The following is an 8,756-nucleotide window of genomic DNA, read 5'->3' as shown; positions in this document are numbered from 1 at the left end:
ATAACACTCTAGGCTTCGCCATATATGTATGTGACCAAGGTTCTAGCTCGGTCCTCACCTAATTGAAGCAAGCTTGAATGCTGTGGTTTCTTTCACTCTTTCTGCTTCTCTCTCTTTATTTAAAATAAATAAATAGTAATCGTAAAAAATAAAGATTCACTTATTTGTTTTTCAGATAAGAGAGAAAAAGAACAGAGAGCACTGCTAAGTTCTTGGCATATATTGGTGTTCAGGATTGAATCTGGGGCCTCTCTGGGGTCTCAGGCATGCAAGTCCTGTGCTCTGACAGACTGAGCTGTATCCCCAGCCCAACATCTCTCTCTGCCTCCCAGCATTCCCCACCCAGAAGCAGCAGCAAGGCCTGGGATCCAAGTGTGACAGAGAGGTGATGCCACGGTCAAACACGGAACTCAGGGGTCGCATAGGGGCTCGGCCACGGCCCACTTGGCAGAGTACACACATTATGATGGTGTAAAGATCTGGGTTTGAGCCCCAGGTCTCCACTTCCTGGGGGAAAAGCTTCATGAGTGGCGAAGCAGTGCTGCTGCAGGCCTCTCTTTTTCTCCCTCTCCCCTCACTCCCCTATTTCTTCTTCTTGATTTCTCTGTGTCTATCCAATAAATAAATAAGTTTCAAAAAAAGAAATTCTAGAAAAAAAAAGAAAGTCAGATTCACTCACAATTTTGTCTCCTGGAAACAGAGCCTCTCTGTGAATCGCATTCCCCCACCCCCACTGCCATTTCCTTCTCTTCCTCAGTCGGCCTGTGTGTGTTTGGGGGCACACAGGGCTGAAATATTAATGGGAACCCCTCCAGCACTCTTCTTGCTTTGACAGCCCTTCTCCTATTGCAGCGAGGTGGCTCTGAACTGACAGTCTCAGAGGAGGGATGGGAAGCAGAAAGAGAGACAAGGCAGTTTCTTTTATCTTCGGAGTTTTCAAAGGACCCAGGGCCTTAGCCTCAGCTTGAGAGAATGAATAATAAGAGCAAGGAGATCCCCCAGGCTGTGGGAGAAAACAGGACCAGGAGGATCAGGGAGGAAGAAGAGCAGGGCTGCAGCCCCCTCCCCCTCAAATGGGACTTCACAGAAGCTTGTGGGGCCCAGGAGGAAAAGGGGGTGAATGCCTTGGGACCCAAGGTGTGCTGGCGGTGTGTGTGTGTGTGTGTGTGTGTGTGTGTGTGTGTGTGTGTGTGTGCTTCTCACTATGTGAAGGATGTTCTCCATAACTCTGAGTGTCAGGAGAGTGACAACACACAGAGCTAGGACCCCATGAGACCCAGGGCATCTTAGGGGGCCTTCTTGGAGACAGATGATGAGAGGACTCCACCCCCTAGCCCCCTACCTCCTGGTACCACAGACGTGCCTTAGAATTGAAACTCACTGTTGGGTCTGGATGGCAACACACCTGTTTGAGTGCATATCACTGGGCACAAGGACTGGGGTTTGAGTCCCAGGCTCCCCATCTGTAACTTTTTTTATTATTATTTAAGAAAGGAGACATTAACAAAACCGTAGGATTGGAGGGGTACAACGCCACACACTTCCCACCACTCGATCTCCATATCCCATCCCCTCCCCTGATAGCTTTCCCATTCTCTATCCCTCTGGGAGCATGGACCCAGGGTCCTTGTAGGTTGCAGAAGGTGGAAGGTCTGGCTTCTGTAATTGCTTCCCCGCTGAACATGGGCGTTGACTGGTTGATCCATACTCCCAGCCTGCCTCTCTCTTTCCCTAGTAGGGTGGGTCTCTGGGGAAGCAGAGCTCCAGGACACATTGGTGGGGTCTTCAGTCCAGGGAAGCCTGGTCGGCATCATGATGGCATCTGGAACCTGGTGGCTGAAAAGAGAGTTAACATACAAAGCCAAACAAATTGTTGAACTGTAACTTTTCTAAAAAAAAAAGTTGTCTTTATTTAATTATTGGATAGAGATAGGCAGAAATTGAGAGGGAAGAGGGTGATAGAGAGGGAGAGAGACAGAGAGACACCTGTAGCCCTGCTTCACCACTCATGAAGCTTCCCCCTGGCAGGTGGTGACCTGGGTCGCTGTGCACTGTAACACGTGCGTTCAACCAGGTGTGCCACCCCCTGCTCCTCCCCATCTCTAGTGGGGTTGTTTCATGAGCTGTGAAGCAGGTCTGCAGGCGTCTTTCTTTCTATCTCTGTTTCTCTCTGGTCTATCAAATAAAATAGAAAAAGGTAAAAATGGCCACCAAGAGCAGTGGATTCACACCGCAGGCACAGAACTGCAGCAATAATCCTGGTGGCAATAAAAATACTAAAATAATAAATCTATTATTTATTTATTTATTTATTTATTTATATAACAGAGCACTGCTCAGCTCTGACTTACTATGGTACCAGTTAAACCTGGGACTACAGAGCCTCAGGCTTGAAAGTCTCTTTGTATAACCATTATGTTGTCTCCTCTGCCTTAAACTAACTCTGGATTCAACTCAGAGAGGCCATTGACTGGGACTGACCTCCCTTCTCTGGCAACAAGGAAGTGGGAATAAAAAGGTATGCCAAGTTCGAGCCCTGGGCTCCCCACCTGCAGGGGAGTCGCTTCATAGGTGGTGAAGCAGGTCTGCAGGTGTCTATCTTTCTCTCCCCCTCTCTGTCTTCCTCTCCTCTCTCGATTCCTCTCTGTTCTATCCGACAACAATGACATCAATAACAAAACCAGTAATAACTACAATAAAACAACAGAGGCAACAAAAGGGAATGAATAAATAAATATTAAAAAAAAAGGTAAGCCGAGCCACAAAGAAATAGTTAACTGTCTTGTCCGTTGTGCTTTCTGCTCCTAAGTAAGTAGACACAAATCAGTAGCCTCTCTTCGCTCTAGCAAAATACCAAAGACCCCAGGGAGATAGCACAGTGGTTTGCACAACAGATTTTCATGCCCAAGGCTCTGAGGTCCCAGGTTTGACTCCTAGCACCACCGTAAGCCAGAGTTGAGCTGGGGCTCTGGTAAAAACATATACACACATCCCAGAAATAGTAAAGGTGAAAATATTCCAATCACAAGGATGATAAGAAGCAAATATTCAGGGATAAATTTAATGAAGGAGGCCCAGGACCTCCATAAAGAAAGCTCCAAAGTCTGGGGTGGGGCGGTGGCATACCCAGTTAAGCATACATATCACCAAGTGCATGGACCCAGGTTCTAGCCCCCACCTCCCTACCTTCAGGGAGTACGCCTCACAAGCAGTGAAGCAGGTCTGCAGGTATCTATCTTTCTCTCTCCCTCTCTCTCTCCCCACTCCTCTCAATTTTTCTCTGTCCTGTCAAAAAAAAAAAAGAAAGAAAGAAAAAGAAAGAAAAAAAAAAAGGCCACCAGGAGCAGTGAATTCATTGTACAGGTGCTGAGCCCCAGCGATAACCCTGATGGCAATAAAAAAATTAACAAAATCTGGGGGCCGGGCGGTAGCACAGTGGGTTAAGCGCAGGTGGCGCAAAGCGCAAGGACCAGTGGAAGGATCCCGGTTCGATCCCCCGGCTCCCCACCTGCAGGGGAGTCGCTTGCGGTGAAGCAGTTCTGCAGGTGTCTATCTTTCTCTCCCCTTCTCTGTCTTCCCTTCCTCTCTCCATTTCTCTCTGTCCTATCCAACAACAACGGCATTAATAACAACAAGGGCAACAAAAAAAATAGCCTCCAGGAGCAGTGGATTTGCAGAGTCAGAACCAATTCCTAGGAATAACCCTGGAGGCAAAAAAAAAAAATTAACAAAATCTTATGAAGGTTGTAAAGGAAAATGTGAATAAAGGAAGGTCTGATCCCATGTGGGAAGACTTCCTATAATTAAAATGCCATTCTTTTCGAATTAAATGACAAGTGTAATGAAATTCTGTTAACCCAAGATCTTAAAATAATTGGCTAAAGTTGGCAAGACTAACTGTGTGAAAGGAGGACTAGTAGGGAGAGGTTTGTCTCCTGAGAGGGCTGAGCAAACTAAAACGACAATAGCACTATAATTCAGTGCACAAACCGACAGGTGAGTAAACATACCAATTGGAGAAAAATAAAGAATCAGGAAAACATATACCGCTTTATGTGGGAGTTTAACAAATAACAACGTTTTCACTGGAAAATGCAATAAATGCCTCAACATAATTATCAGGAAGAAAGAAAATTCCTCTTTCATTTTTTTTCCCTCTCTCTCTCTATTGCCACCGGGCCTATCTCTGGAGCTGAGTGCCTGCACCATCAATCTACTACTCTTGGTGGCTTCCCACTCCCCCTTCTTTAGGACAGAGAAAAATTGAGAGAAGAGGGGAAGACAGGGAAAGAGAAAGAGAGACATCTGCAAACCTGCTTCATTATTCATGAAGCTTCCCCCATGGAGGTGGGGGATGGGGGCTCAAACCTGGGTCCTTGTGCATGGCAGATGTGCACTGCCTGCCCCCTCCCATAGGTTGTTATTACTACTATTATTTTATTTTAAGAGAGAGATGCACTGGAGCACAGTTCAGCTCCAGTTTATGGTGGTGTAGAGGACTGAACCTGGGACTTTGGAACCTCAGGCATGAAAGTCTTTTGTAGGGAGTTGGGCCGTACCACAGTGAGTTAAGCACATGTGTTGCAAAGCACAAGGACCGGCAGAAAGATCCCGGTTCGAGCCCCTGGCTCCCCACCTGCAGGGGAGTCGCTTCACAAGTGGTGAAGCAGGTCTGCAGGTGTCTGGCTTTCTCTCCCCCTCTCTGTCTTCCCCATCTCTCTCCATTTCTCTCTGTCCTATACAACAACGATGACAACAATAATAACTACAACAATAAAACAACAAGGGCAATAAAAGGAATAAATAAATAAGATATTTAAAAAAAAAAAGTCTTTTGTAGAACCATTATGCTGTGTCACTGTCCCCTACCCAAAGGCTATTTATCTACTTGCCTGCTGCTGGGCATCTTGTTTGCTTCCAAACAAGCCTTAGAATTTGTGAATGATATTAATATAAACACCTAGGCGCAGGTTTTTTTTTTTTAACTTAAAAAAATTTATTTATTTATTCATGAGAAAGATAGGAGGACAGAAAGAACCAGACATCACTCTGGTACATGTGCTGGCGGGGATCGAACTCAGGACCTCATGGTTGAGAACCCAATGTTTTATCCACTGCGCCACCACCTGGACCACTAGGTGCAAATTTTTGAATGGACCTCATACCTTTCTTTCTTTCTTTTTTTTTTTTTAAGAAAATTTTGATTTGTGATTTCATATTGAGTCACAAAATCATCAGATAATATGGGTATAATTCTACACTGTTCTCACCACTAGAGTTCTGTGTCCCAATCCTTCTCCAGTGGGAACTGCAATAGTTCTCCCAAGGTCATAGATACGGGCTGATTACATGTCTATGCGGATCTATCTACCTATCATCTATCTGTTAGTTTATCTCTCTATACCTGTATCTATTTATGCCTGTTTCTCTATTCCCATATACCTATATCTATCTGTCTTTATATATATCTACCCATTTTTATTCACTTCTACCATCCTACCTTCATTTCTGTTGTAATTTTACTTAAAAAGGGTGTTTGGGGAGCTGTGGTGCGTGAAAGGATTCACAGCAGGGAGCTGGGAACGGGTTTAAACAACACAAGGTTTATTAGGGTGAAACAGGTAATTGCAAAATAAGCACTTATCATCAGGGGTTAAGAGTACACTAGGTTCATAAAGTTTGAGTATAGTTATCAAAAGTTTAGTCACGTAAGATAAACAATTATCAGCTGAGGTATATGTCGCTCGTGGCTTAAGAGTTTACTGGCGGTAGCGCAGCAGGTTAAGCGCATGTGGTGCCAAGTGCAAGGACTGGCATAAGGATCCCAGTTCAAGCCCCCGGCTCCCCACCTGCAGGCGAGTCACTTCACAGGCGGTGAAGCAGGTCTGCAGGTGTCTGTCCTTCTCTCCCCCTCTCTGTCTTCCCCTCTTCTCTCCATTTCTCTCTGTCCTATCCAACAACAATGACATCAACAACAATAATAAAACAACAAGGGCAACAAAAGGGAATAAATAAATAAATGAATAAATAAATATTAAAAAAAAAAAAGGTTCACCCACTAGCACAGTCACATGTGTTCAGTTCCCAGGAGGAGTAGCCATGGCGGATACCTGGAGCACTTCCATCGAGATGCTTCTGACCAGGAGAAGCAGCAGCAGACAAAAAGAACGACCTGCTCCAAGTCTGTGCTTTTTATATATCCCCTTCTCTGTGTGTCCCGCCTCAGGCTGACGTCATTCGTATGCTAAGAGTCCCAAACTCCTGTTGGGATCACAACAATTTCCTTTCTAAGTCACACATCACACCTATTATTACTTCGGAGTGTCTTTCCTTTTTCCTCTTCTACCTCAGATAAGCAAGGCAATGCCTGACTTTCTCCAGTGTTTTCCAGATTTGCAGGTGATGTATAAAACCAAAGATTGCTGGAGTCGGGCGGTAGCACAGTGGGTTAATCGTAGGTGGTGCAAAATGCAAGGACTGGCCTAAGGATCCTGGTTTGAGTCCCCGGCTCCCCACCTGCAGGGGAATCCTTTCACAAGCGGTGAAGCAGGTCTGCAGGTGTCTGTCTTTCTCTCTCCCTTTCTGCCTTCCCCTCCTCTCTCCACTTCTCTCTGTCCTATCCAACAACGACATCAATAACAACAATGGTAACTACAACAACAAGGACAACAAAAGACCCTGCCTCTGGTCTTAAGTAAGGTCTATTCTAGAGCCTAGTTTTATTCTAGAAGAGTTAAGTTTTCTTGCCCTTCTGGCTGACAAGAGTTTTGGTTGTGACTCAGTTTCCTTGAGAAAGGAGGGAAGAGAATGTGATCTTCTAGGGGACCCCAAATCTGACCCCCTCGCTCCTAGATGGAAGGGTTTTGAAGTTCAGACTCTGGTCAGATCTTTCCCTTTTTTTTCCCCCCTTTTCTTTTTTCTCTTCATTCCTTTAAATATATTTTCTCTTATCTCCCTGAGGCTGGTGTGGTAGAGTGTAGAATGTGTGTGTGTGTGTATATATCATTGGGTTCTAAGTAGACCTTTGATAAAAATTCCTTTGCCTGAACATTTCTCTTTCCTCCTTAAAACCTTGAGCCTGGGTGACAAGATAGCTCACCTAGGAGGGTGTCTGCTTTGTCTGTGGGTGACCCATGTTCAGGCCTGTTCCCCACCTCACTGGGGGACGCTTCAGTGCTATGATGTCTTCTTTCTTTCTTTCTTTCTTTCTTTCTTTCTTTCTTTCTTTCTTTCTTCTGTTCTTTTTTCTTTTTCTCTTTCTTTCTTATAAAATAACTTTTATTTGTTTATTTTTATTTTTTTGCCTCCAGGGTTATTGCTGGGGCTCAGTGCCTGCACTACAAATCTACTGCTCCTGGAGGCCATTTTCCCCATTTTTGTTGTTGTTGTTGTTGCGCTTGTTGTTGTCGTTATTGTTGTCATTGCTGTTGTTGTTGTTGGATAGAACAGAGAGAAATCGAGAGAGATGGGGAGACAGACAGGAGGACACCTGTAGATCCGCTTCACCTCCTGTGAAGCGACCCTCCTGCAGGTGGGGAGCCTGGGGCTGGAACTGGGATCCTTGCGATCCTTGCGCGGGTCCTTGCACTTCGCGCCATGTGTGCTTAACCGGCTGCGCTGCCGCCTGACCCTCTCTTTGTTTATTTTTATATAGCGACAGAGGCGGGGGGGGGGGGGGTGGGGGGGGAGGAGAGAGAGGGAAGGGGAAGAGGAGGGGAAGGGGGAGAGGGAGAGGGAGAGAAAGACTGAGTCTACAGCACCAAAGCTCTCTTCCATGGTCTCGATTTTGGGTCTTGCACATGGAAAAGCAGTGCACTGTCCAAATGAGTTATTCCACCAGCCCTATACCAACAATTTTATCCGAAAAAAGTCAGCCTGTAGCAGTGAAGCCCTTGCTACAACAAGGAATAATCAAGTCTAGAGAAAGGTGCTTGCAAGCGAAACCTATGTCCAGCAGGGGGCAGTAGAGGGTAGGGATTAAATGTGTGGCTTGGTGCTGAGATTCACCCAGTACTTCTCAGGCATCTCTCAAGGAGAGTTTTGAAACACATATCCTCAAATGCATCCTAAGTTATTGGTAAGTTATGTATCAGCCCTTTCCTGCTATTACATGTATTAAAATAGGACAATAATGGAATTTAGAGGAGAGAAATATGGTGAAATCAACTCTTTTTTTAAAAAAAATTTATTATCTTTATTTATTGATTGGATAGAGACAGTCAGAAATCGAGAGGGAAGGGAGAGACAGAGAGGGTGAGAGACAGAGACACCTGCAGCCCTGCTTCACCACCTGCGAAGCTTCTCCCCAGCAGGTGGGGACTGGAGCTCAAACCCAGGTCCTTGCGCATTGTAACGTGCACTCAACCAGGTGCGCCACCACCCGGCCCCGAACTCAACTCTTTAAAGACATTTATCTTTAGAGAAAGACAGAGGGCTGGGGAGACAGCATAATGGTTCTACAAAGAGCCTTCCATGTCTGAGGCTTCAAGGTTCTACGTTCAATCCCCAGCACTGAGGATTGAGCAGAGCTGAGAAGTGCTGAGAGAGAGAGAGAGAGAGAGAGAGAAAGAGAAAAGAGAGGGCACCCAGAATGCTAAGGTTTGAACCCAGGGCTTCATACGTGCAAGTCCTACACTGAGTTACCTCTCTGACCAAAATTAACTTTTTTTTTTTTGGCCTCCAGGGGTTCAGTGCCTGCACTACTAATCCATTGCTCCTGAAGGCTATTTTTTCCCTTTTGTTGCCCTTATTGTTTA

General features: G+C 45.5%; 1 protein-coding gene across 1 annotated transcript in view; it reads left to right on the top strand.

Annotated features, from left to right (window-relative positions):
* The window catches only part of CHP2 (calcineurin like EF-hand protein 2), a 108,409-nt gene that overhangs the window by 82,711 nt on the left and 16,942 nt on the right, over positions 1-8,756 (top strand). The window lies entirely within an intron of this gene.

Source organism: Erinaceus europaeus, chromosome 15, assembly GCF_950295315.1.
Source record: "Erinaceus europaeus chromosome 15, mEriEur2.1, whole genome shotgun sequence".
NCBI lineage: Eukaryota > Metazoa > Chordata > Mammalia > Eulipotyphla > Erinaceidae > Erinaceus > Erinaceus europaeus.
This window is presented reverse-complemented; position numbering and strand designations above follow the sequence as displayed.